Source organism: Natator depressus, chromosome 14 (genome assembly GCF_965152275.1).
Source record: "Natator depressus isolate rNatDep1 chromosome 14, rNatDep2.hap1, whole genome shotgun sequence".
In the NCBI taxonomy this organism is placed as follows: domain Eukaryota; kingdom Metazoa; phylum Chordata; order Testudines; family Cheloniidae; genus Natator; species Natator depressus.
Genome location: NC_134247.1, coordinates 36,620,736 through 36,648,487, shown reverse-complemented (window position 1 = coordinate 36,648,487; position 27,752 = coordinate 36,620,736). Strand labels below are relative to the sequence as shown.

Below are 27,752 nucleotides of genomic sequence, written 5' to 3'. Positions count from 1 at the left end.
TACAAATTTAAACTTAGGACAAACTTCTGAGTGCAGATCCAGTGTCACTAAGGTCTTGATCCTGCACACGCTTTATGCACAAGCTTTCTTTCCTAGTGTGAGTAGTCCCATTAGAGTCAAGTGGACGACTCAAAATAATATAATTTAGCACTTGAGTAAGGATCTCAGGATGGGGGCCAAAATGTGAATTGCTAAAAGTAATGTCCACATAGGGCCTGATCTAAAGGCCATTTAATTCAGTTGAAAGATGTTCATTGATGCCAATGGGCTGTTGATGAGACCTCTCAAGAGATTTTAAGGGACAGATTTTCAAAAGTATTTGTAGCTACCACTGAAATCAATGGGATTTTGGTGCCTCATCTGCTGAAGTGCTTTGGAAAAGTCCACTAAACAACTATCTGCATCTTTAGACATCTAAATATCTTACAAAATATGGCCCTTAGGAGCTCACGTCCGGTATATTTTCAATAAAAATTAGGCTCCTAGAAGCCACATCTTTAATGGTATTTAGGGGCCTATCAGAATCTTTAGGTGTCTAAATTCCTTTGCAAATCTGGCCCTCAGGCACTTCTGAAAATTTTACCCAAATACAAAAGTTGTAAATGTAAAATTGGAACCAGGATTAAAAGAACAACCACAAGGACAGTTACTACCAAAGGGAACATGAGCACAGGCTGAGAATCAGACCCAGTAACATCTAAGCCATTCAAAAACAACTTCATGTCCCACTGAATACCTTCCGTAAAGCCACCTTCACCTCTTTGTTTCTCAGACTGTCAATGAAGAGGTTTAACAGCGGAGTTACAATAGAATTCAAAGTGTTGACAGTCTTGTTCATGTCCAAGGCATTCTGTTTGGAAGGCCTGACATACAGGAAGATGGTGGAGCTGTACCATATAATCACAAGAGTGAGATGGGCAGAGCAAGTGGAAAAGGCCTTTTGCCGGCCTTGGGCTGACGGGATGCTCAGTATGGTGGAGAGGGTGTAAATGTAGGAGACCAGAGTTATTGAACATAATCCTAGGATGACGATGATCAAGATGATAAAAGCTGCCATCTCAATCACATAGGTGTCTGTGCAGGAGAGAATGATTAAGGAATCTATGCTGCAGAAGAAACAAGTAATGACATTAGTGCCACAGAAGGATACAAGAGACCATAATTCAGGAGAAGCTTTGTTACATGGATTGTTAGACATCACAGGTACAGTTTTCAAGGGTGCCTGTCAAGGTTCCTTCCCCACTCTGAACTCTAGGGTACAGATGTGGGGACCTGCATGAAAGACCCCCTAAGCTTATTCTTACCAGCTTAGGTTAAAAACGTCCCCAAGGTACAAACTTTGCCTTGTCCTTGAACCCTATGCTGCCACCACCAAGCGTGTTACACAAAGAACAGAGAAAGAGCCCACTTGGAGACGTCTTCCCCCAAAATATCCCCCCAAGCCCTACACCCCCTTTCCTGGGGAAGGCTTGATAAAAATCCTCACCAATTTGTACAGGTGAACACAGACCCAAACCCTTGGATCTTAAGAACAATGAAAAGGCAATCAGGTTCTTAAAAGAAGAATTTTAATGAAAGAAAAGGTAAAAGAATCACCTCTGTAAAATCAGGATGGTAAATACCTTACAGGGTAATCAGATTCAAAACACAGAGAATCCCTCAAGGCAAAACCTTAAGTTACAAAAAGACACAAAAACAGGAATATACATTCCATTCAGCACAGACTATTTTACCCGCCATTAAACAAAAGGAAATCTAATGCATTTCTAGCTAGATTACTGACTAACTTTTTACAGGAGTTCTGAGCTGCATTCCTGATCTGTTCCCGGCAAAAGCATCACACAGACAGACAGACCCTTTGTTCCTCCCCCTCCAGCTTTGAAAGTATCTTGTCTCCTCATTGGTCATTTTGGTCAGGTGCCAGCGAGGTTATCCTAGCTTCTTAGCCCTTTACAGGTGAAAGGGTTTTGCCTCTGGCCAGGAGGGATTTTATAGCACTGTATACAGAAAGGTGGTTACCCTTCCCTTTATATTTATGACAGTGCCTAAATGATATAGAAGCCTAAATCCCATTCCAAAATCATGCAAGTTGCTTAGGAGCCTAAGAGCTGGAGTTTCAAAAGTGTTTAGATGTCAACGGTGCAGACTGACAAAAATGCTTAAGCAGGTTAGGCACCTAATCTGGTTAGGTGTTTTTGAAAATCCCACTGAGCATCTATCTGAAACTTTAAACATCTTCATACTTTTGAAAATCTGGCTCTGAAAGATTAAAGGTCTTTTGAAAATTGGATTTAGGCTCTCAAGTCACCCAGGGCCAGATTTTAAATGTGATTTAGGCATGTAGTGGGATTTTCAAAAACACCAAGGCACCTAAACTCATTGATGCATAGATTCCAAAGTCAGAAGGGACCATTGTGATCATCTGACCTTCTGTATAACACAGGACATAGACCTTCTCCAAAATAATTTGTAGAGCAGATCTTTTAGAAAAAAACATCCAATCTTGATTGAAAAATTCTCAGTGATGGAGAATCCACCATGACCGTTAGTAAATTGCTCCAAAAGTTAATTACTCTCACTGTACGCCATATTTCCAGTCTGATTTTGCCTAGCTTAAAGTTCCAGCCATTGTATGCTGTTATCCCTTTCTATGCTAGACTGAAGAGACCATGAAGGAATTTATTAACCTTCTTTTTGCTAAGCTAAATAGATTGAGCTCCTTGAGTCTATCACTATAAGGCGTGCTTCCTAACCTTTTAATCATTCTCATGGCTCTTCTCTGAACCCTCTCCAATTGATCAACTTCCTTTTTGAATTGTTGACACGAGAACTGGACATAGACTTTTTCCTGTTTATGCATCCAAGAATTGCATTAGTCCTTTTGGCACAGCATCACACTGGGAGCTCATGTTCAGCTGATTATCCACCATGACCTCCAAATCTTTTTCAGAATCACTGTTTCCCACAGTAGAGTTCCCCATCCGGCAAGTATGTCCTACATGCTTTGTTCCTAGATGTATACATTCACATTTAGCCATAGTAAAATCATATTGTTTGCTTGAGCCCGGCTTACCAAGCGATCCAGATCGCTCTGTAACCCTGTCCTCTTCATTATTAACTATTTCCTCATTTTTGCGTCATTTGCAAACTTTATCAGTGATGAGTTTATGTCATCTTCCATATCATTAAAAATGTTAAATAGAGTTAGGATATGAAGAGAACCCTCTTGGACCCCACTGGAAACATACCTGTTCCGAGACAATTCCCTTTAACAATTACATTTTGAGACCTAACCGTGAGCCAGCTTTTAGTCCATGTATTGTGTGCCATGTTATTTTTGTATCCTTCTAGTTGTTTAGTCAAAACGTCAGGCAGTACCAAGTCAAATGCCATAGAGAAGTCTATTATATCAACACTATTGCCTTTACCAATCACAATTGTAATATCATCAAAAATGATACCAAGTTAGTTTGACAGGATCTATTTACCATAAACCCATGTTAAATGACATTAATTATACTACTTTATTTCTTTATTAATTGAGTCCCTTATCAGTGTAACGATGCTGGTTCTGGCGGGACCCAATGGAGAGTGCCCATTCAGGACAAATTGCTTCAAGCAGGGCAGTTACAGCCCAAGGCTGGGGTTTCTGTGCACACCAAGGCAAACCAAACCAGCCAGACAGAGAAGACTTTGCTTTTACCCCACTGGCTAACCACAAGTCACACAAGCAATTCCCTTAGACACCCCAGTTTCCCAGTATCACCACCAGTGCCACACGTTATGAGGACAAATGGTGATGAAAACCAATACCCCAGTAAAAGAAAAAAGGACCCAGAGGTCCCAAATGATCCCAAAGGACCAAGCCCCAGACCCAGGTCAATATCCAAATCTGATCTGACCCACAAATCACACTGTTGCCAATCCTTTAGAATCTAAAATCTAAAGGTTTATTCATAAAAAGAAAAGATATAGATGAGAGCTAGAATTGATTAAATGGAATCAATGACATACAATGATGGCAAAGTTCTTGGTTCAGGCTTGCAGCAGTGAGAGAATAAACTGCAGGTTCAAATCAAGTCTCTGGAGGACATCCACAGCTGGGATGGGTCTTTCAGTCCTTGGTTCAAAGCTTCAGTGTAGCAAAGTCCCTCCAGAGGGATGAAGCAGGACTGAAGACAAGATGGAGGAGCTGCAGCAGCTTTTTATATCCTCTTGCCGTTCGGTCTGTCTTTCTTTGTGCCAAAAACAAGCTGCCCAACACGTGGCCTGGAAAAACCTCAGAGTTTTGTCCATAGGCAGGTCCCTGCATACCTTGCTGAGTCCTAATGCGTGTCTGTCTTCTCTCAATGGGTCAACTGTATATCTGGTGGTCCTTAATGGGCCATCAAGCAGGCTAGGCAGAGCTGACACCAACTTGTCTGGGGTGTCACCCAGAAGCACAGTATAAGTTTGCAATACAGACAGTATAGAGCCAATATTCATAATTTTAACTACAAAAATAATACACACAAATAGCATAATCAGAACCAGCAAACCATAACCTTGTCTTTGACACCTTATTTGACTCCCTTTATACAAGATTTGGTGCCACTACAGGACTTTGGTTGCAACAATGGTCTATATGGTCCCAGCTTATGTCAATAACCTCACAATCAGCCACTCCATTATCTTACCTGATAGGCCTATCAGGCTGACAGGCCTATAATTACCTTGGTCCTCCCATTTACCCTTTTTCAATATTGGCACAGCGTTAGCTTTCTTCCAGTGTTTCAACGGTAAAGGCCCAGTGAGCTCCTCAGCTAGCATTTTTAAAACTCCTGGATGCGGGTTATCTGGATCTGCTGATTTAAAAATGTCTAACTTTAGTAGCTTCTGTTTAACATCCTCCTGAGGAACTAGTGGATTTGAGTGGGTTTTAGCCACCTAGATGCTTTTGAAAATCCCACTAGGTGCCTAAATACCTTTAAAAATCTGGCCCTTAGCTGCTCTTGAAAATTTTACCCCACCCCACTCAGTGACCAAATTCATTTGGTCCACAGATTTTCTAACATCTGGAGAAACAAACGATACTTTGTACTGAATTCTGTTCTGAATTCCTCCTGATGAGAAATAATCTCATCATCCATGGGAGTGGACGCTTCCTTCTGTATGCAAATAGCAGCAACATGGAAATCCAGGACTCAGAGGGTGAAAACCAACACACTGAATCAGTTTTCCATCTCTATCCCAGTCTTGAATTCTGTAGGTCACAAGAGATGCTCATGGAGTTAAACAATTAAAATGCATTATTGGATGTTCCTTGAATGTTCAAGTCAGAATCCTAGTGCCTGAATAATTATTACCACCTCCCCTATCTCCCTAAGCCTCAATCAGCTACGACTTACAACTAGAGTTTGTCAAGAAACAGGGCAAGGGAAGGGAAGGGGATCATGATCATTTCATCATTTTTCCCATTGACATTTGAAATGTTGATGGCACTTTTGATCTACTAATTGTTCATTCAATCTTCAGCTAGTGCTATTCCTTGTCAAAAGTCCCTCCATGCTGTTAGCTGGGATTTTCAAAGGGGGCTAAGAGAGTTTGGTACCCAATACCCATTGAACTCCATTAGGTTATGGACATATGGCGTGTAGAATTTCCTTTGATTTTGGATGTCCATTTTTAAGGGATGATCTTGACTCGCACTCTGGAGAATCACTGATATGCAAATCCCATTTTAACAATTCTACGGAATTTAGCATGAAGAAGAATAGGAAGAAAAATATCCCAGTTTCCCTGAAAATTTCCTTTCTTCTAGTATTAAGGTAAATGGATCAGTCTTGTCCTCTGCTATTTTCTCCTTCATGAATCTCTGCTGTGCTCTGCTGCAGGTAGGACTTGTCTTTGTTCCTCAAAGGCTCTACGATGAACATTTTACATTGGTATATTCCAAGGCAGAGAATCCTAATCTCTAGTTCCAGCACAACATTGCCAAACATGAACTCCTAATCTTTTCTCCTAGATCCTCCCTCACTTTCCATTCTCCAACTCATTTAAAAACTCAGCTACCCTTCCCAACATCTTTGGAACACTGGGGTTATTTATGTGTCTTCTTCTGAGCCTAGGACCATGATTTTTGTCTTTGGTGAAGATTTTCAGAGACAAAGAGGGAAATTCTGTGGCCCAACTCCTACTGAAAACCCTTTGACAATCTCCCCCTTTGTATCGGACATTAAAACTGATTTTACATTTTGCCCAGGATCAAACTCTAACAACCAAGGAACAGATGTCATGACTAGGCTTGGAAGGATTAGATTTGTGTTGGTGAATGTTGGTAAAAGTCGATTTCACCACATACACACACAAACTGATGAAAATGTATTTCCATCGATAATACTCAAAATTTACAGATATGCAAAGTAAGAAAAATACTGCCGGAGAACTTATTAGAGTCAAAATCCAGTGATTTAGACTTTTGAATTCGGCTTACAAATGGATTTGTGAATGAATAGTGAAAACAGGTATGATCTGTTGAATTAAAGATATTTACTTTCTATAGTTTAACACGTGATGTTGACAATTTGTGTTGTAATGGTTTATAGAGCTTTCACTTTTTGAATCTCCGTGTCAACTATTATTTGTCTGACAGTCTCCCACTCCCCACCCCCATAATTTTGCACAACTGTAAACATTGAAATAAATAAAAAGTGGAGAAAATGCTTAAAAATAAACATTGATAGTACCCATCAAAATTATAAATAATAAAAATAAAATGCTGCCAAGCCTATCCATGACATATTAACGTATAAGTGAGAACAGAACAAGAATTTCATACAGAATTATGTACCAGACAGTGCTTAATTGTCAATGCTCATTAAGTATAATCCCTAGCTTTTGTGCAATGCTTTTCATCAGTAGATCTCAAAGCATTTTACAAATGGAGTCAGGATCATTATCCCCATTTTACAAAAGAAGAAATTATAAACCAAAATAAGTGTACCTGATTTTGTAGTGCCAGCCTTAGCCCTGGTCTACACTAGAAGTTGAGGTCAAATTTAGCAGCGTTAAATCGATTTAACCCTGCACCCGTCCACACGACGACGCCCTTTTTTTCTACTTAAAGGGCTCTTAAAATCGATTTCCTTACTCCACCCCCGGCAAGGGGATTAGCGCTGAAATCAGTCTTCCTGGGTCGAATTTGGGTACTGTGGATGCAATTAGGCTCCATTGTGACCACTCTGGACAGTGCTCTCAACTCAGATGACAGGAAAAGGCCCGCAAACTTTTGAATCTCATTTCCTGTCTGGCCAGCGTGGAAAGCTGCAGGTGACCATGCAGAGCTCATCAGCAGAGGTGACCACGATGGAGTCCCAGAGTCGCAAAAGAGCTCCAGCATGGACCGAACAGGAGGTACGGGATCTGATCGCTGTATGGGGAGAGGAATCCGTGCTATCAGAACTCTGTTCCAGTTTTCAAAATGCCAGAACATTTGTCAAAATCTCCCAGGGCATGAAGGACAGAGGCCATAACAGGGACCCGAAGCAGTGCCATGTGAAACTTAAGGAGCTGAGACAAGTCTACCAGAAAACCAGAGAGGCAAACGGCCGCTCTGGGTCAGAGCCCAAAACATGCCACTTCTATGATGAGCTGCATGCCATTTTAGAGGGTTCAGCCACTACTACCCCAGCCGTGTTGTTTGACTCCTTCAATGGAGATGGAGGAAACACGGAAGCAGGTTTTGGGGACGAGGAAGATGATGATGATGATGAGGTTGTAGATAGCTCACAGCAAGCAAGTGGAAAAACCTGTTTTCCCAATAGCCAGGAACTGTTTCTCACCCTGGACCTGGAGCCAGTACCCCCCGAACACACCCAAGGTTGCCTCCCGGACTCGCCAGGCAGAGAAGGGACCTCTGGTGAGTGTAGCTTTTAAAATACTATACATGGTTTAAAAGCAAGCATGTTTAATGATTAATTTGCCCTGGCATTCGCAGCTTTCCTGGATGTACTCCCAAAGCCTTTGCAAAAGGTTTCTGGGGAGGGCACCCTTATTCCGTCCACCATGGTAGGACACTTTACCACTCCAGACCAGTAGCACATAGTCGGGAATCATTGTAGAACAAAGCATTGCAGTGTATGTTTGCTGGCGTTCAAACAACATCCGTTCTTTATCTCTCTGTGTTATCCTCAGGAGAGTGATATCATTCATGGTTACCTGGTTGAAATAGGGTGCTTTTCTTAAGGGGACATTCAGAGGCGCCCGTTCCTGCTGGGCTGTTTGCCTGTGGCTGAATAGAAATGTTCCCCACTGTTAGCCACGGGGAGCGGGGAGGGGCTAGCCACGTGGTGTGGGGAGGCAAAATGTGACCTTGGAACGAAAGCACATGTGCTATGTATGTAATGTTAACAGCAAGGTTTACCGTGAAAGAGTGTAGCCATTGTTCTATAAAATGTGTCTTTTTAAATACCACTGTCCCTTTTTTTTTCACCACCAGCTGCATGTGTTTCAAGGATCACAGGTTCTTCTCCTTCCCAGAGGCGAGTGAAGATTAGAAGGCGAAAAAAACGCACTCATGATGAAATGTTCTCTGAGCTCATGCTGTCCTCCCACACTGACAGAGCACAGACAAATGCGTGGAGGCAGACAATGTCAGAGTACAGGAAAGCACAAAATGATTGGGAGGGGAAGTGGTGGGCTGAAGAGAGTAAGTGGCGGGCTGAAGAGAGGGCTGAAGCTGAAAGGTGGCAGCAGCATGATGAGAGGAGGCAGGATTCAATGCTGAGGCTGCTGGAGGATCAAACTAATATGCTCCAGCATATGGTTGAGCTGCAGAAAAGGCAGCTGGAACACAGACTGCCACTACAGCCCCTGTATAACCAACCGCCCTCTTCCCCAAGTTCCATAGCCTCCTCACCCAGATGCCCAAGAACGCGGTGGGGGGACCTCCAGCCACCCAGGCACTCCACCCCAGAGAATTGCCCAAGCAACAGAAGGCTGGCATTCAATAAGTTTTAAAGTTTTAAACTTTTAAAGTGCTGTGTGGCCTTGTCCTTCCCTCCTCCACCACCCCTCCCGGTGCTTCTCTCCTCCCCGACCCCTCCTGGGCTACCTTGGCAGTTATCCCCCTATTTGTGTGATGAATTAATAAAGAATGCATGAATGTGAAGCAACAATGACTTTATTGCCTCTGCAAGTGGTGATCGAAGGGAGGAGGGGAGAGTGGTTAGCTTACAGGGAAGTAGAGTGAACCAAGGGGCGGGGGGGGGGGGGGTTCATCAAGGAGAAACAAACAGAATTGTCACACCGTAGCCTGGCCAGTCATGAAACTGGTTTTCAAAGCTTCTCTGATGCGCACTGCGCCTTCCTGTGCTCTTCTAACTGCCCTGGTGTCTGGCTGCACGTAACCAGCGGCCAGGCGATTTGCCTCAATCTCCCACCCCACCATAAACGTCTCCCCCTTACTCTCACAGATATTGTGGAGCACACAGCAAGCAGTAATAACAGTGGGAATATTGGTTTCCCTGCCGTCTAACTGAGTCAGTAAACTGCGCCAGCATGCTTTAAAACGTCCAAATGCACATTCTACCACCATTCTGCACTTCCTCAGCCTGTAGTTGAACAGCTCCTGACTACTGTCCAGGCTGCCTGTAGGGAGCCAGTGTGGCTCCCCTCCGAACCAGAGGGTAAGGAGCCACCCTCTGGGTCTGAGTGGGCGGGGCCAGGCCAAGCTTCCGCCAATCCCCGAAAGGAGAAGGGTGGGACAGGAAGTACAAAGGGCGGGGCCCTCTGCCCAGTGAGGAGAGCACCAGGGAGGGAGAGAGACACAGGCTGCTCCCTTGCAAGCCTGCTGCTTACCCAGGCGAACCCCTGGGCAAGGAGAGGCCTTACCGGGGGGAAGGCCTGTGGCAACCAGGGCTGCCGGCCGCTGAATATCTGGAGGAACCGGGGCTGCCCGCAGCAGATTATCCGGAGGAACCGGGGCTGCCCGCAGCGGATTACCCGGAGGAGATGGAGATTCAAGAGCTGCCCGCAGCGGAATACCCGGAGGAGATGGAGGGACCGGAGCGACCCGCCTGAGAGAGACCGGGTAGGAAGTAGCCCAGGGGCCCAACTACACCGTGGGGTGGGTGTGTTTTGTCAGTGGGTGCGGATTGCCCGCTGACCCAGCAGCGGGACCTTCGCCTCCCGCCACTGTCAGGGCCCTGGGCTGGAACGCAGTGGAGTTGGGTGGGCCTGCGTTCCCCTACCCCGGCGCTCCCCTGCCCGAGGGGCGCGCTACTGACTCCGGCCGGCGCTCCCCTGCCCGAGGGGCGCGCTACTGACTCCGGCCGGCGCACCTCCCCGCTAATTCCCCAACGCCCGGGAGGTGGGGCCGAGGCCTGCTACAAAGACCACTGCTCTCCATCGCCCCTAGGGGCTCGGAGGACTGACACCCATCACACTGCCTGTGTATGGCTTCATGAGCCATGGCATTAAGGGGTAGGCTGGGTCCCCAAGGATAACTATAGGCATTTCAACATTCCCAACAGTTATTTTCTGGTCTGGGAAGAAAGTCCCTTCCTGCAGCTTTTGAAACAGACCAGAGTTCCTGAAGATGCGAGCGTCATGTACCTTTCCCGGCCATCCCACGTTGATGTTGGTGAAATGTCCCTTATGATCCTCCAGTGCTTGCAGCACTACTGAAAAGTACCCCTTGCGGTTTATGTACTCGCCGGCTTGGTGCTCCCGTGCCAAGATAGGGACATGGGTTCCGTCTGTGGCCCCACCACAGTTAGGGAATCCCATTGCAGCAAAGCCATCCACTATGACCTGCACATTTCCCAAGGTCACTACCCTTGATATCAGCAGAGCTTTGATTGCGTGGGCTACTTGCATCACAGCAGCCCCCACAGTAGATTTGCCCACTCCAAATTGATTCCCGACTCACCGGTAGCTGTCTGGCGTTGCAAGCTTCCACAGGGCTATTGCCACTCGCTTCTCAACTGTGAGGGCTGCTCTCATCTTGGTATTCATGCACGTCAGGGCAGGGAAAGCAAAGTCACAAAGTTCCATGAAAGTGCCCCTACACATGTGAAAGTTTTGCAGCCGCTGGGAATCGTCCCATAACCGCAACACTATGCGGTCCCACTAGTCTGTGCTTGTTTCCCGGGCCCAGAATTGGCGTTCCACAGCATGAACCTGCCCCATTAGCACCATGATGCCCACATTGCCAGGGCCCATGCTTTGAGAGAAGTCTGTGTCCATGTCCTCATCACTCTCGTCACCACGCTGACGTCTCCTACTCGCCCGGTTTCGCTTTGCCAGGTTCTGGTGCTGCATATACTGCTGGATAATGCGTGTGGTGTTTAATGTGCTCCTAATTGCCAAAGTGATCTGAGCAGGCTCCATGCTCGCCATGATATGGCGTCCGCACAGAAAAAAGGCGCGGAACGATTGTCTGCCATTGCTCTGACGAAGGGAGGGGAGACTGACGACAGGGTTGGCTTACAGGGAATTAAAATCAACAAGGGGTGGCTTTACATCAAGGAGAAACAAAAACAACTGTCACACAGAATGGCCCCCTCAAGGATTGAATTCAAAACCCTGGGTTTAGCAGGCCAATGCTCAACCCACTAAGCTATCCCTCCCTCTGGTATTTCAGGCAGGACTGAATATGCATTAAAGTTGTCAAGGTGCCCCTGACAGACCTCACCAAAATGATTGTCGGCCGTTGATTTCACAGAGGGAGGGAGGAGCAAATGCATACAAAACAAATCTGGTCTATTTCTTGTTTTGATCCACTCCATCTATCTTTTACATCTTTGGCTGGCAGCAGATGGTGCAGTAGGACTGCAAGCCATCCACATCTCCTGGCTGCTCGGCAGAAGATGATACAATAGGACTGCTAGCCATCCTAATCTCCTGCCTGCTCACCATAAGATGGTACAATAGGACTGCCTGCAGGACTAAAGAGAATGACCTGGTCAAGAAACTCCTAATTTAGTCCCTGCACCCATATCTGCCTAGGCGCTCCTGACCAACCTTACCGAGGCGGCCAGGAGCACCTCGGACATGATGAGGATGGTTTTCAGGCCTATTGCACCATCTGCTGCCACAAGGCAATGGGTTGCTGCTGCTGTGTAGCAATGCAGTACTGCATCTGCCAGCACCCAGGAGACATACGGTGACAGTGAGCTGAGCAGTCTCCATGCTTGCCTGGTATGGTGTCTGCACAGGTAACTCAGGAAAAAAGGTGCGAAACGATTGTCTGCCATTGCTTTCACGGAGGGAGGAAGAGAGGGAGGGAGGCCCTGATGACATGTACCCAAAACCACCAGCGACAATGTTTTTTGCCCCATCAGGCAATGCGATCTCAACCCAGAATTCCAATGGGTGGCGGAGGCTGCGGGAACTGTGGGATAGCTACCCACAGTGCAACACTCTAGAAGTTGATGCTAGCCTCGGTACTGTGGAAGCACTCCGCCGAGTTAATGCACTTAGAGCGTTTTGTGTGGGGACACACACAATCTACGGTATCAAAACAATTTCTAAAAAACTGACTTCTATAAATTCGACCTAATTTCGTAGGGTAGACATACCCCTAAGAGGCACATTCCATGCTCAGCTGAGACGGAAATAAGACTTTGCCCTCAAGGATAAACGATTGATTGTCACTGTGCAATGGAATTTTCAAAGGAGTTCAAAGCAATTAAAAATGCAAATCTCATTGTGATAGAGTGGAATGTAAATGCCTGATTCCCACAGACTCTTTTGAAAATCGCACCCATAATGATTATCCTCCTTATGCTAATCTGAAACTAGTCTGGCAAAGATAATAATACCTTGTACTTTTATACCTCTTTACATCTTCAAACCTCTGTCCAGTCATAAGCTATTTTATTCTACTACAGGTTGAAAAGAACTCCCTTTGTAGCCATGACTTCAATGTTGTTTGGAATGGGCCCAATGCCCCTCTGTAGTAAATAATTAACCATTATCAATCCTCTGCTATATGAGGAGAAATTAGGTCAGAGGAGTAAAGGATCTTGCTTAGGGATGCATCAGAAGTCAGGGGCAAAACTCAGAACTGAGACCAGGATCTCCTGCCTTCTAATACCCTAAGCTCCATAATGACAGGTTTCAGAGTAGCAGCCGTGTTAGTCTGTATCCGCAAAAAGAAAAGGAGTACTTGTGGCACCTTAGAGACTAAGAAATTTATTTGAGCATAAGCTTTCATGAGCTACAGCTCAGTTCATCGGATTCATCTGATGAAGTGAGCTGTCGCTCACGAAGCTTATGCTCAAATAAATTTGTTCGTCTCTTAGGTGCCACAAGTAATCCTTTCCTAAGCTCCATAGTTACAGAGGGCCTGATCCAATGAGAGAGGAAGTCGAAGGTATTCTTTCCATTCACTCTAGTAGACTTGGGAAGAAATTCATGGTGCTTTTTCACCTGTAGATTTCAAACCATTTTACTAAGGTGGGTGAGTAGTATTATTTCATTTATTGACAGATGGGGAAACTGAGGCACAGACAGTTAATCTGACTTTCACACAGTAAATCAGTGACAGAGCTGGGACAAACTCCAACTCCTTATTTCCCATCTACCAGACCAGGCTACAGCTGAGATTTCAAAAGCTGCCAAAGGGATTATGGGGCAAATTCTTAAAGGCTTGTAGGTGTGTAGTGGGATTTTTCAAAGCAAGTAGGTGTCTAATATCCATTGCAATCAAGGATTTTTAGGTGCCCAGATGCTTCTAAAAATCTCATTAGGCGCCTAAATACTTTTAAAAATCTGGTGCTTAAACAAACAAATGCCCATGAAAATGAATGAAGAATCCATGTGGCATTTGTGGCTATGAAAACCTAAGTTACCTCTAAGAGAAATATCCAATCCATTTTTACATTCTTATCTATGCGAGTGAATAAATTACAGCAGCAGCGAGTTCCACAGATCTATCATATAGCTACTTTCTCTTATGCATTCAAGAGTTGAAAAAGATGAGTGAAATGTAGAAAGTGAGAAAGTAAGTGAGAGAGAAGGAAGTATGTTACAGATGTACCAATTCCTCACTGGGAAACCTATTCCTTCCAACCACATAAGGCCCAGTAGGTCACATTACCAAGTATACAAAAAAATATGTCTTAATACAAGTAGTTTAAAATATATTTCTGGGATGGTCTCGGTCTCTCTCTCTCTCTCTAGTGGACCTAGCTTATTAGCTTTTGCTGACAGAACTAGTCACAACAGACCCCCTTCACACATTATCTTCTCTCCTTAGAATGAGGCTGTCAAGGTTCCTCCCCCACTCTGAACTCTAGGGTACAGATGTGGGGACCTGCATGAAAAACCTCCTAAGCTTATCTTTACCAGCTTAGGTCTAAACTTCCCCAAGGTACAAAATATTCCACCCTTTTGTCCTTGGATTGGCCGCTACCACCACCAAACAAATACTGGTTACTGGGGAAGAGCTGTTTGGACACGTCTTTCCCCCCAAAATACTTCCCAAAAACCTTGCACCCTACTTCCTGGACAAGGTTTGGTAAAAAGCCTCACCAATCTGCCTAGGTGACTACAGACCCAGACCCTTGGATCTTAAGAACAATGAACAATCCTCCCAACACTTGCACCCTCCCTTTCCTGGGAAATGTTGGATAAAAAGCCTCACCAATTTGCATAGGTGACCACAGACCCAAACCCCTGGATCTGAGAACAATGAAAAAGCATTCAGTTTTCTTACAAGAAGACTTTTAATAAAAATAGAATTAGAAATAAGAAATCCCCCTGTAAAATCAGGATGGTAAATACCTTACAGGGTAATTAGATTCAAAACATAGAGAACCCCTCTAGGCAAAAACCTTAAGTTACAAAAAAGATACACAGACAGAAATAGTTATTCTATTCAGCACAATTCTTTTCTCAGCCATTTAAAGAAATCATAATCTAACACATACCTAGCTAGATTACTTACTAAAAGTTCTAAGGCTTCATTCCTGGTCTATCCCCGGCAAAGACAAAATATAGACAGACACACAAACCCTTTGTTTCTCTCCCTCCTCCCAGCTTTTGAAAGTATCTTGTCTCCTCATTGGTCATTTTGGTCAGGTGCCAGCGAGGTTACCTTTAGCTTCTTAACCCTTTACAGGTGAGAGGAGATTTCCTCTGGCCAGGAGGGATTTTAAAGGGGTTTACCCTTCCCTTTATATTTATGACAGAGGCGTTCTTGGATTCTGAGGGAAAACATGCATTGCGAGCTGGGGTGCCATATTTTTTCCTCCAGCTATAAATCAAACATTTAAAGGTTTCATACACAAAATCTTCCTACTTATTGCATAAATTTCTATATTGATTAAAATCTCATTGCATTACCATTTTATCATCATCCTGCTGTCTTTGCCCCTTACCTGCTTCCTTTATGTATGGCAACTCAACAGGTCCTAGAAATAAGACTAATTTATGTTCCTCAGAAGTGCTCTTGGGATTTGGTCTCAACAGAATTTCACTGTCTTCTCAAGAATGTGCCAACCCCCTGGCTTAGTGAGGACGGTGTCCTTGTTTAAAGAAGAGCACTGGAAGTTAGGAGACCTTGGTTCTGTGTCTTCATTGACTTGCTGATGGACCACTGTGAAATTGTTTAAGTTCTTTGTTCCTCAGTTTCTCCATTTGTAAAAGACAAAAGGCCAGATTTCTCAAGGTATTTAGATGGCTATTGAAATTTTCAGAAGCACCTAGGAACCTAAAACTTATTGATTTTAGGTGGGTGTTAAGTGCCTATGTACTTTTAATAATCCCACTAGCTGGCTAAATACTTTTAAAAATCTGTCCCTAAGTGGCTGCCCAAAGTTAGGCAACTACGTCCACATTTAGGCAACCTAATAGGTGGTCTAAGATACAGCAGTATAAAGCACCAGAGGCTAAAGACATTCAGACGTCTAAAGATAGGCAGATAGGCAGCTAGTGGGAATTTCAGAAGTACCTACGCAGGTTAAGCACATAACTCCAATTGAATTCAATGGGGTTTAGGGGCCTAGGCCTTTGAAAATCCCACTAGACACCTAATAACCTTTGAAAATCTGGTTCTAAGACATTTTGGTGCTTTTGAAAAACGTACCTCTAGTCTACACAAAAAGTTGTACTGACATAATGAAAGGTGTGATTTTATACCAATTTAGCTAAAACAGTGCAACTTTGTGTGTGGATACTATATTGGTTTAAACCTCATGTATATCAATTTTCAGGTGCAAACTGAACTGATATAACCAGTTTTCAACCTAAGAGTCCACAAAGGCACAAAAGTTGCAGTGGACTAAAAAAACATATTGAAGTTAAGTTGCTGTGTCTTCTCTGTATAGACAAGCCCTAGGGCCAGATTTTTAAAAGTATTTAGGCACCTAGTGGAATTTTCAAACCTTCTAGTTGCCTAACATCCTTTGAAATCAATGTTTTAGGTACCTAGGTGCTTTTCAAAATCCCACTAGGTGCCTAAACACCTCAACTAATCTGGCCCTAAATCACTTTTGAAAATAGGACTGACAGTTAAATTTTCAAGTGCAGCTAATTGACTAAAGAGCCATTGAGACTTAAGCTCCTAAGTCACCTAGGTGCTTTAGGAAATTTTACCCTAAGGCTCCCTAGTGTGCTTGAATGTAGTATAGTTTGAATTCTAGGGACTTCAATGGAAGTTAGACACCAAGGTGCTTTTGAAAATCCTGCTAGGCACCTGTTTGTCTCTTTAGCACCTTTATACCTTGGAGGATTTCAGCCCTACTGCTTAGCTATCCAGTTCCACAGGGTTGTCATTGTGCACATGAAATCCTGAACTGCTCAGAGCATTTGCCATCCACATGGGTATGAAAATTACTGAGCAATATCAGGCATCATCCCGGTAAATACAATGGGAATTTGCTGGGCTAAGGACTGAATAAAATTTAAGTCAGGGGTAAAATAATTGCTGAAATTATGCACCTGATCTCCCTTCCCCTTACAGAGATTTAGGCTGGGATTTTCAAAGGCAACTAAGGGAGTTAGGTTTCCAACTCCAATTTAAATTAATGAGATCTGGGCACCTAAATTCCTTTAGGCACATTTGAAAATACCCATCCACTTTGGCATGGATTTAATTGAGGCAGGACTGGCCCCTAAAGCAGAAGCTACTCCCCATAATAGTGTAATACATGTGAGAAGAGAATCAGGATCTGTGACTTTATGGCCCTCAGCTCCATGAGAGATTCATGATGACATCGCTAGGCTTGGCAGCATGGACACCCCATTTTAAATGATAGGTTAGATCTCCTAAATGTAAATGAGCTGCAAAGATGAGAGCATGTGTGTTTGTGGCTAGAATACAGAAATTGTGATTTGTTCCAGTTCAGAGCCAGTGGGCAGATTCCGTACGCCTGAAGGTGAAAATCATCCTGTGCAGAGAAGTACTTACCTTACACCTAACCCTCACAGTATCACTTGAGGAGGTCTTCAGTAGTGCACCGGCTGAATTCGATTCCTCATCTCAGCATGGGACACAGGACCAAAGACATAGGGTGATAGAAATCTACAGCTGATATAGTGAGTTGATGACCTGTATGATATGAATTAGTAAGTCTTTGCCCACATTGTGGTGGAAAAATATCAACATTGCATTTGTCACCAGTTTGCACCCTGTTGTTGGAGTCTAAGGAAAGCATCTGTAATAGTGACCAGTGCCTGGTGTTGGAAGAGTCCTACACATCGGTCTAGTCTGTGAATAAATGTGGACAGGCCAAGGTAATACTTATGCTAAGCTAACTGGCTTCAGCCAAGCCTTTGCCTGACATGAGTGTTGCTTGCGAACTTCGTCCGTGTGTAGAGACTTGTTTAAAGAATGCTTACAGCGGCTGGGTAAGACAAAGGTGTTTTGTACTGTGTTGAAGGACATAGATAAAAGGAAGTTAATCAGTACAATACATAAAAGGTATTGCTAAAAAGTCCCTGTATTGTGAAAAACAGAAAAGTCCCTATATTGAGTGGTACGATCCAAGTAAATAAACCAATTGGAATAGAGACACTATGACATAAAAGTAGCCTGGACAGAAAAAGTTTTGTAAACTGAAGCCTGCACTTGTATATACTATGGGTTAGGTAAGACACAATGCTTAATGTTGATTGGACGCTCAGATAATGTGTAAAGGTATACATATGCTAGAGTGTAAGGGAATAGTCAGACCCTCGTAGGAAAAATCGACAGTGACTACGTCCCCAAGAGAAGGTAATTGGGCAATATCTTTTTCTGTATATCTGTCATTCATTGCTTTTACGGTAATTGTAACATGCAGGGCCTTGCATTTGGTTCAAAGAAAGGTTTGAATGAATAAACCTGACTGTCTCAGTCTCGGGTGTATGGTAATCCTCACCAAATGCTCGTCCTTCAGAAAGAGCTGTAAGAGGCCACATGCAGAAGCAGTTATGGGAACAGCCTGCCCATGCTGGAAGTTTCTTCTGTTAGTACAAGCAAATGTGAACAGGAACAAATGTAATGCATGATAGCAACTGTGAGCTGAACAGAATGTTCAGCCACCCACGGGATCATAAACTGTTCCTCAGAAAGTAGCTCATGTGTGACTTTTTCACATGACCTCAGAAAGGATGTAAACATTCTGTGGAGAACTAATCATCAGGGAATTTGCATATCTACAAAATAACTCTTCCTCTCCCAAAGACCTTGTATTTTCCATCAATATCTGAAGCAACCACCTAACTTGTTCTGAGGTTAGAAAATTATTTTAACTTTGTTAAAAGGGTATTATGTAGACCATCCCTGACAGTGTTTGTCTAACCTGCTCTTAAAAATCCCCAAAGATAGGGATTCCACAACTTCCCTAGACAATTTGTTCCAGTGCTTAACTACCCTGACAATTCGGAAGTTTTTCCTAATGTCCAACCTAAACTGCCCCTGTTGCAATTTAAACCCATTACTACTTGTTCTACCTTCACAGGTTAATGAGAACAATTTACCTCCCTCCTCCTTGTAACAACCTTTCATGTACTTGAAAACTGTTATCATGTCCCCCCTCAGTCTTCTGCTCTCCAGACTAAACAAGCCCTTTCCCTCCCCCCCAATCTTCCCTCATAGGTCATGTTTTCTAGACCTTTAATCATTTTTGTTGTTCTTCTCTGGACTTTCTCCAATTTGTCCACATCTTTCCTGAAATGAAAAAAGAAAAGGAGTACTTGTGGCACCTTAGAGACTAACCAGTTTATTTGAGCATGAGCTTTCGTGAGCTACAGCTCACTTCATCGGATGCATAGCATATCGTGGAAACTGCAGAAGACATTATATACACACAGAGACCATGAAACAAAACTTCCTCCCACCCCACTGTCCTGCTGCTAACAGCTTATCTAAAGTGATCATCAAGGAAGGCCATTTCCAGCACAAATCCAGGTTTTCTCACCCTCCCCCCCCCCCCCCACAGACACACATACAAACTCACTCTCCTGCTGGTAATAGCCCATCCCTCTTTGAAACCTCTCTTTATAATGCGCATGATAATCAAGGTGGGTCATTTCCAGCACTAATCCAGGTTTTCTCACCACCACCCCCCCACACACACCCCTCCAAAAACCACACACACAAACTCACTCTCCTGCTGGCAATAGCTCATCTTACAATGTGCACAGCAATAATCCAAGTTTAACCAGAACGTCTTGGGGGGGGGGGGGGCGGGTTGTAGGAAAAAAACAAGGGGACATAGGCTACCTTGCATAATGACTTAGCCACTCCCAGTCTCTATTCAAGCCCAAATTAATAGTATCCAATTTGCAAATGAATTCCAATTCAGCAGTTTCTCGCTGGAGTCTGGATTTGAAGTTTTTTTGCTTTAAGATAGCGACCCTCATGTCTGTGATTGCGTGACCAGAGAGATTGAAGTGTTCTCCGACTGGTTTATGAATGTTATAATTCTTAAAATCTGATTTGTGTCCATTTATTCTTTTACGTAGAGACTGTCCAGTTTGACCAATGTACATGGCAGAGGGGCATTGCTGGCACATGATGGCATATATCACATTGGTGGATGTGCAGGTGAACGAGCCTCTGATAGTGTGGCTGATGTTGTTAGGCCCTGTGATGGTGTTCCCTGAATAGATATGTGGGCACAGTTGGCAACGGGCTTTGTTGCAAGGATAGGTTCCTGGGTTAGTGGTTCTGTTGTGTGGTATGTGGTTGTTGGTGAGTATTCGCTTCAGGTTGGGGGGCTGTCTGTAGGCAAGGACTGGCCTGTCTCCCAAGATTTGTGAGAGTGTTGGGTCATCCTTCAGGATAGGTTGTAGATCCTTAATAATGCGTTGGAGGGGTTTTAGTTGGGGGCTGAAGGTGACGGCTAGTGGCGTTCTGTTATTTTCTTTGTTAGGCCTGTCCTGTAGTAGGTGACTTCTGGGAACTCTTCTGGCTCTATCAATGTGTTTCTTCATTTCCGCAGGTGGGTATTGTAGTTGTAAGAATGCTTGATAGAGATCTTGTAGGTGTTTGTCTCTGTCTGAGGGGTTGGAGCAAATGCGGTTGTATCGCAGAGCTTGGCTGTAGACGATGGATCGTGTGGTGTGGTCAGGGTGAAAGCTGGAGGCATGTAGGTAGGAATAGCGGTCAGTAGGTTTCCGGTATAGGGTGGTGTTGATGTGACCATCGTTTATTAGCACTGTAGTGTCCAGGAAGTGGATCTCTTGTGTGGACTGGACCAGGCTGAGGTTGATGGTGGGATGGAAATTGTTGAAATCATGGTGGAATTCCTCAAGGGCTTCTTTTCCATGGGTCCAGATGATGAAGATGTCATCAATATAGCGCAAGTAAAGTAGGGGCGTTAGGGGACGAGAGCTGAGGAAGCGTTGTTCTAAATCAGCCATAAAAATGTTGGCATACTGTGGGGCCATGCGGGTACCCATAGCAGTGCCGCTGATCTGAAGGTATACATTGTCCCCAAATGTAAAATAGTTATGGGTAAGGACAAAGTCACAAAGTTCAGCCACCAGGTTAGCCGTGACATTATCGGGGATAGTGTTCTTGATGGCTTGTAGTCCATCTTTGTGTGGAATGTTGGTGTAGAGGGCTTCTACATCCATAGTGGCCAGGATGGTGTTATCAGGAAGATCACCAATGGATTGTAGTTTCCTCAGGAAGTCAGTGGTGTCTCGAAGGTAGCTGGGAGTGCTGGTAGCGTAGGGCCTGAGGAGTGAGTCTACATAGCCGGACAATCCTGCTGTCAGGGTGCCAATGCCTGAGATGATGGGGCGCCCAGGATTTCCAGGTTTATGGATCTTGGGTAGTAGATAGAATATCCCAGGTCGGGGTTCCAGGGGTGTGTCTGTGCGGATTTGATCTTGTGCTTTTTCAGGAAGTTTCTTGAGCAAATGCTGTAGATGCTTTTGGTAACTCTCAGTGGGATCAGAGGGTAATGGCTTGTAGAAAGTGGTGTTGGAGAGCTGCCGAGCAGCCTCTTGTTCATATTCCGACCTATTCATGATGACAACAGCACCTCCTTTGTCAGCCTTTTTGATTATGATGTCAGAGTTGTTTCTGAGGCTGTGGATGGCATTGTGTTCTGCACGGCTGAGGTTATGGGGCAAGTGATGCTGCTTTTCCACAATTTCAGCCCGTGCACGTCGGCGGAAGCACTCTATGTAGAAGTCCAGTCTTCTGTTTCGACCTTCAGGAGGAGTCCACCTAGAATCCTTCTTTTTGTAATGTTGGTAGGCAGGCCTCTGTGGATCATTATGTTGTTCAGAGGTATTTTGGAAATATTCCTTGAGTCGGAGACGTCGAAAATAGGATTCTAGGTCACCACAGAACTGTATCATGTTCGAGGGGGTGGAGGGGCAGAAGGAGAGACCCCGAGATAGGACAGCTGCTTCTGCTGGGCTGAGAGTATAGTTGGATAGGTTAACAATATTGCTGGGTGGGTTGAGGGAACCATTGCTGTGGCCCCTTGTAGCCTGTAGTAGTTTAGAAAGTTTAGTGTCCTTTTTCTTTTGTAGAGAAGTAAAGTGTGTGTTGTAAATGGCTTGTCTAGTTTTAGTAAAATCCAGCCACGAGGAAGTTTGTGTGGAAGGTTGGTTTTTTATGAGAGTATCCATTTTTGAGAGCTCATTCTTAATCTTTCCCTGTTTGCTGTAGAGGATGTTGATCAGGTGATTCCGCAGTTTCTTTGAGAGTGTGTGGCACAAGCTGTCAGCATAGTCTGTGTGGTATGTAGATTGTAATGGATTTTTTACCTTCAGTCCTTTTGGTACGATGTCCATCTGTTTGCATTTGGAAAGGAAGATGATGTCTGTCTGTATCTGTACAAGTTTTTTCATGCAGTTGATAGATTTCCACTCCATGCGGCTAAATGCAGTGCCTTGCATAATGACAGGTTTCAGAGTAACCTGAAATGTGGTGCCCAGAGCTGGACACAATATGCCAGTTGAGGCCCAATCAGCGCGGAATAGAGCTGAAGAATTATTTCTTGTGTCTTGCTTACAACACTCCTGTTAATACATCCCAGAATGATGTTTGCTTTTTGTTTTGAAACAGTGTTACACTATTGACTCATGTTTAGCTTGTGACCCACTATGGCCCCAAGATCCCTTTCCACAGTACTCCTCCCTGGGCAGTCATTTCCCATTGTGTGTATGTGCAACTGATTGTTCCTTCCTAAGTGGAGCACTTTGCATTTGTCTTCACAGAATTTCATCCTATTTACTTCAGACCATTTCTCCAGTTTGTCCAGATCATTTTGAACTTTAATCCTATCCTAGCTATCTAATCAGTCTTCTTCTTAGTGTCCAACTTGGTTCTGAGTGCTTACAGTTCACTACCTTACAAACGAGGTATTTTTTTAAAGGGATTCAATATTTTTAACATAATTTACTGTGAAAGGCATGCAGTTCCCTGCAAGCCAATAATGTCTCGTTGGTACAAGGAAAGGACATTATGAGCTAAAAGAGGAGGAAAGTCTTGAAAAGATTAAGTCTACCATTCAGCTGAGATGAGTCCTTTTTTTTTATGGAGAAAATAGAATATCACAGCTGTTTTCATCATGATAAAGGGCAGGCAAGTAGATTTTGTCAATCAGGTGTTTCAACTGTTCTGGAAATTTTGCTAGGTTCAGCTCTTTCCATCAGTGGAGACTGAATACAAAGAGCCAGATCCTCAGTTGGTCTAAATATTCGTAGCTCCATTGACAGGTCTGCTGAGAGAAATTTGGAGGCCCGGTAAATTATGTTTTCCCCCTCCCATTTCACCCTAAATAGATAGTTTTGTGGGGGCACTTAGCTCAGGACCTCAGTACAATTGTTCCACCTTCCCTCTCTCATCAGCCCTGTCTATTCATAATTCACGCCAGCTGAAGATTTGCCCAGTGAGAAGATTTGCTGAATGATGAGTTGCAGTAAGTTCCATTTCTTAAAAACGTTTACAAATTTTACTTATTTTCCTCACTTTACTCATGTGAGTGGAACCCTTGACTTCAAAGGAATCATTCATGTGAGTAAATTTATGCATTTTTATTTTATATATGTCTACATATGCAAGTTTATTTATGTATTAACTGTTTGCAGAATCAGGGCATTAGATGTTATTCACAGGATATTATTCATAACAAAATAAATGGTTTATATTGAAGAGGGAGAAAATATAATTGTTGATTGCCCATGTTGATTAGACTTTGATACAAAATATTTAAGGCTGGGATTTTCAAAGGTGTCTGAGGGAGTTAGGCACCCAACTCCATTACATTTCATAACTCCCTTCGGATCCTTTGCAAATTCAAATAGGGAGGGGGACTAAATTTAGGTTATAAATTAATCTGACATTGTAACTTTAATGAAAACTCAGAACACCCAAAACAAGCAATCAAACAAAAATTCAGAACATTCACTGTAAAAGTCATTGATAGATTTCAAGTTAGGGACAACTTTTTCAAAAGTGGCTTCTAATTCTGAATGACTCAGATTTGACACCTCAGGATTAATCCATCTGTGAAGGAAACTTTTGGCCAGCACTGGGAACCTGATATTTTTTTCTGAAGGTGTTTTCGAAACTCGGCATATCACAGTTTTGCTGTATTTGTGGGGCTTGTGGTCTGTTGCTTAGCACAGGTGTCTAGGAGTGAGGGTACCTGGATTCTGTGCCTAGCTCTTTTAGGGATGCATAGGATAGCTGTTGTATCAAAGGAACAGGAATCAGTACACTTGGGTTCTATTCCCATTCTTTGAGGGGAGTTAGGATCGTGGTTGGAGCAGAGCGGGGGCTGAGAATCAAGGCTCCTGGGTTCTATTAACGGTTCTGGTTGAGAAGTATGCTCTATTGACTAAACGGGGAGAAGAATTGCAGACTCCTGGCACAGCTGGTCAAAAATGTTTGAAATTCACAGTTTTGATGAAATTCTTCATCAGAATTTAAAATTCTGATAAAAAAGGGATGCATTTTTTGTGATTTTTTTTTTTTTAGGAAAATTGCTTCCTTTGTTCTTTGGTCCTCTCTGGCCCTGAGCTTTGCTGTAATTGGCTCATTGCATGACCTTGCACACCTCAGTCTCAACTGGTCAAAGGAGGTTGCAACTGACTCATTTTCAACCACCAAAAATGAATGCTGGTTTATAGATGTAAATGGTTATTTATGCTCCAAAATTGAGTAGCTGTCCTCTGAACTGCAACTTTGTATAACATCCCCACTTCAACTTGGGACTTCAGCAGGCTTAGAACCTGAGACTTTCTGCACAAAAAGAATTAAATGTCCTCTTGCATTGTAGGAAGGAAATTGACAGGTACAAATCTCATGTGTTCTGTATTGACCTAAGTCTGCTCCCACTGACTCAATGACAAAAATCCTATTGACTTCCTTGGGAGCAGAAATAGGCCTATACTGAGAACTTTTGAAAAGCTCACCCTATTTAGCAGGGATTTTCAAAAGAGACGAGGGGGTTTTGTTCACTTCTAAAGGAATCTCAGATTGTGCTGAATGCCTAACACCCATAGGTCTCATTTGAAAATGATTTGGCTCCTGAATCCTGAATAATTTACAGGAAAAGTGTTGTTTCTTCTGAGGAAATTTTCCAGGGTTTTATCAAAAGGACAACCCCCCACCCCCACCCCCAGAAAATAACTTTTTATTTGAAAATTTTCAATTTAAAACAACAAAAATATCAATTAAAATAAAATCAGTCTTGGGCTTTGGATGCTGACCGTGGAAAAAACATGTTTCATTGACCAAAAACTAAAAATTGTGTTTTTCAAGGAACACCTGAAAATGGAATTTCTATCCTGAAAGTTTCTTTTTGGTCCAAAAGCCACTTTCCACTGGAAAAAAAGTTTCCACAGGAAAATTTAGGACAAGCTTAAATTCACCCTGTGAGCAGGAAGGCTCCAGAAATGTACTAGCAATAGGATATTTTCAGTCTTAAACCATTATTTCCTGCCTCTTTTGATTATCTGCTCTTTCTGTGCATCAAAATCATCTGCATCCCACAAAGCCACAGTTGTGTTTAATCAGTTTAATTTCATGTCTTCCTTTGTTTTGGCAGGTAAAACAGCTGACCGCACTGGAAAAGGGCTATCACACCATTGTGAAGGAATTTATTCTCCTGGGATTCCCTGGGACCCAATATTTGCAGATCTCACTCTTTGTGCTTTTCCTTGTCATGTACATCCTATCAGTCACAGGAAAGGTGGCGATCATAGTCCTAGTGGCAACCAGCCGTCACCTTCACACCCCAATGTACTTCCTTCTCTGCAATTTCTCCTTCCCGGAGGTATGGTAGACCACAGCTTGTATCCCAAAGACGCTTGCCAACCTTGTGTCCCAAAGCAAATCCATCTTCTTTGTCAGCTGTGTCCTACGGATGTATTTTGTTTTCTCCCTCGGATGCACAGATATTTTCTCTTGGCTGTCATGGCCTACGACTGCTATTTGGCTATATGCTATCCTTTGCTCTATAGCTCCATCATGAACAGCACCTTGACTGCTCAGCTGGCTGTTGGCTGTTGGTTGTGTGGTTTCCTGGCTATTTCTGTCCCAGCATTTCTGATCACCAGGTTGTCCTTCTGTGGCCCTAGTGTCATCCATCACTTTTTTGGGGACATAGCACCGTGGATAGTTCTTTCCTGCACAGATACCTACGTTATTGATCCGGTGGCCTTTATCATCTCCTTCATCGTCATCCTGGGCTCCTGTGTCATAACCCTGCTCTCCTACATTTACATCATCTCCACTCTACTGACAATCCCATCAGATAAGGAATGGAGAAGGGCCTTTTTAACTTGCTCTTCCCATCTCATAGTTGTCATTATCTGGTACGGTTCGACCATTTTCTCACATGTCAACCCTTCCATGCAGAACTCACTGGAATTGACCAAAATAGTCACCATCTTGAATACTATTGTCACACCCCTGTTGAACCCTTTCATCTACACACTGAGGAACCCAGAGGTAAAAGAAGCCCTGAGACATGTATTCAGGGAAGTGATGTTTTTCAAAATGTCCTGGAGGTCATTGGCTGTCATTGGCAGAAAATGTGGTGAAAGAAAAATGAGTCTGAAGATGGAAGATATACCAAAGTTGATAGGGTACTGAAAAAACAACAACAATCCCTGAGGACCAGAAGTCTAAAGGTAATTAGATGCCTAACTCCAATGGAAATCAATGTGAGTTAGGTGACTAAATACCTTTAACAATCTGGTCCTTAGTGTCTCACATCCTTGAACATTTACAGTCAGATTGTTAAATGTATTTAGGTGCCTAATGGGATTTTCTATGAGTTTTAAGGGCCTAGATGCTTTTTAAAAGCACACTAAGCACCTAAATACCTTTCAAAATCCAGCCCTTATGCATTATTATCCTCTTACTTTGTATTTAATTTAAAATGAAACAAATTGCACATGTGCCAATTATTTATTTATACTAAAGCCTGGCCTGTGGAGAGGATAGAGATATCGATAGGCTTGGCAGAATTCAATTTTTATTTTTTATAATTTTGACAGAGAATGTCAAGGTTTATTTGTGAGCATTTTCTTAAAAAAAAATTGTCTATTTGTATTTTCACACTTGTGGGAAATTACTGTGGCGTGTCAGACAACAAGGTGGGTCAGAGAATAATAATTTAAAGACAACTGGTTTTTCGAAAAGTTAGAACTTTATAATGATTAAAACTCAAATTGTCAACGTCACAAGACAAAATATACACAATATATTCCTAAATCAAACTCCAAGAAGTTCTGAAGCAGCATGTTTCTTACTTTGCTTCTCTGTATATTTCTGTTTGTATTGATGGAAACTTTTTATTTGGTCGGTTGACGGTCTGTATGGCGAAACTGGCATTTACCGACGTTTACTGATAAAAATTTAACTCTTCCAAACCGAGGTAAGATAAACCCACAGGAACCTCAAATCAAGACCCCAGTGGATTTTGAAGGGGATTCAGAATAAAGTTCCAGTTCCAGTTCCAGACTGGGTTAAAACCCAGATGGGTATTTTTGTAGGCTTCTTTTTTAATTTGTTTTTAGTACACGGGCATTCCAAAATTTTGGAAAGATTGATTTCACAAGGATTCTGCCGGTTTGGACTGAAAATATGTGAGAATAGCTTGCAAAATTTTGATGATGTCAAAACTGAATCCGGAATCTTAGTCCTGATTTACCTTTAAAATCAGATGCAAGTCATAATGTAATACCCTGGCTTAATACAAGAGATGTACTTCCCGTAGTGGTTACTACAATAGCCTTCCACTTTGTCACATCTAGAGAAGTTAATTTTTTTCCCTCCAGTGCTAGAGGCCTGTGTTTTCTGT

General features: G+C 43.2%; 1 pseudogene; it reads left to right on the top strand.

Moving 5' to 3' along the window:
- Window positions 1-12,182: 12,182 nt before the first annotated feature.
- LOC141998880 (olfactory receptor 6F1-like) lies at window positions 12,183-26,539 on the top strand (annotated as a pseudogene).
- Window positions 26,540-27,752: the final 1,213 nt, after the last annotated feature.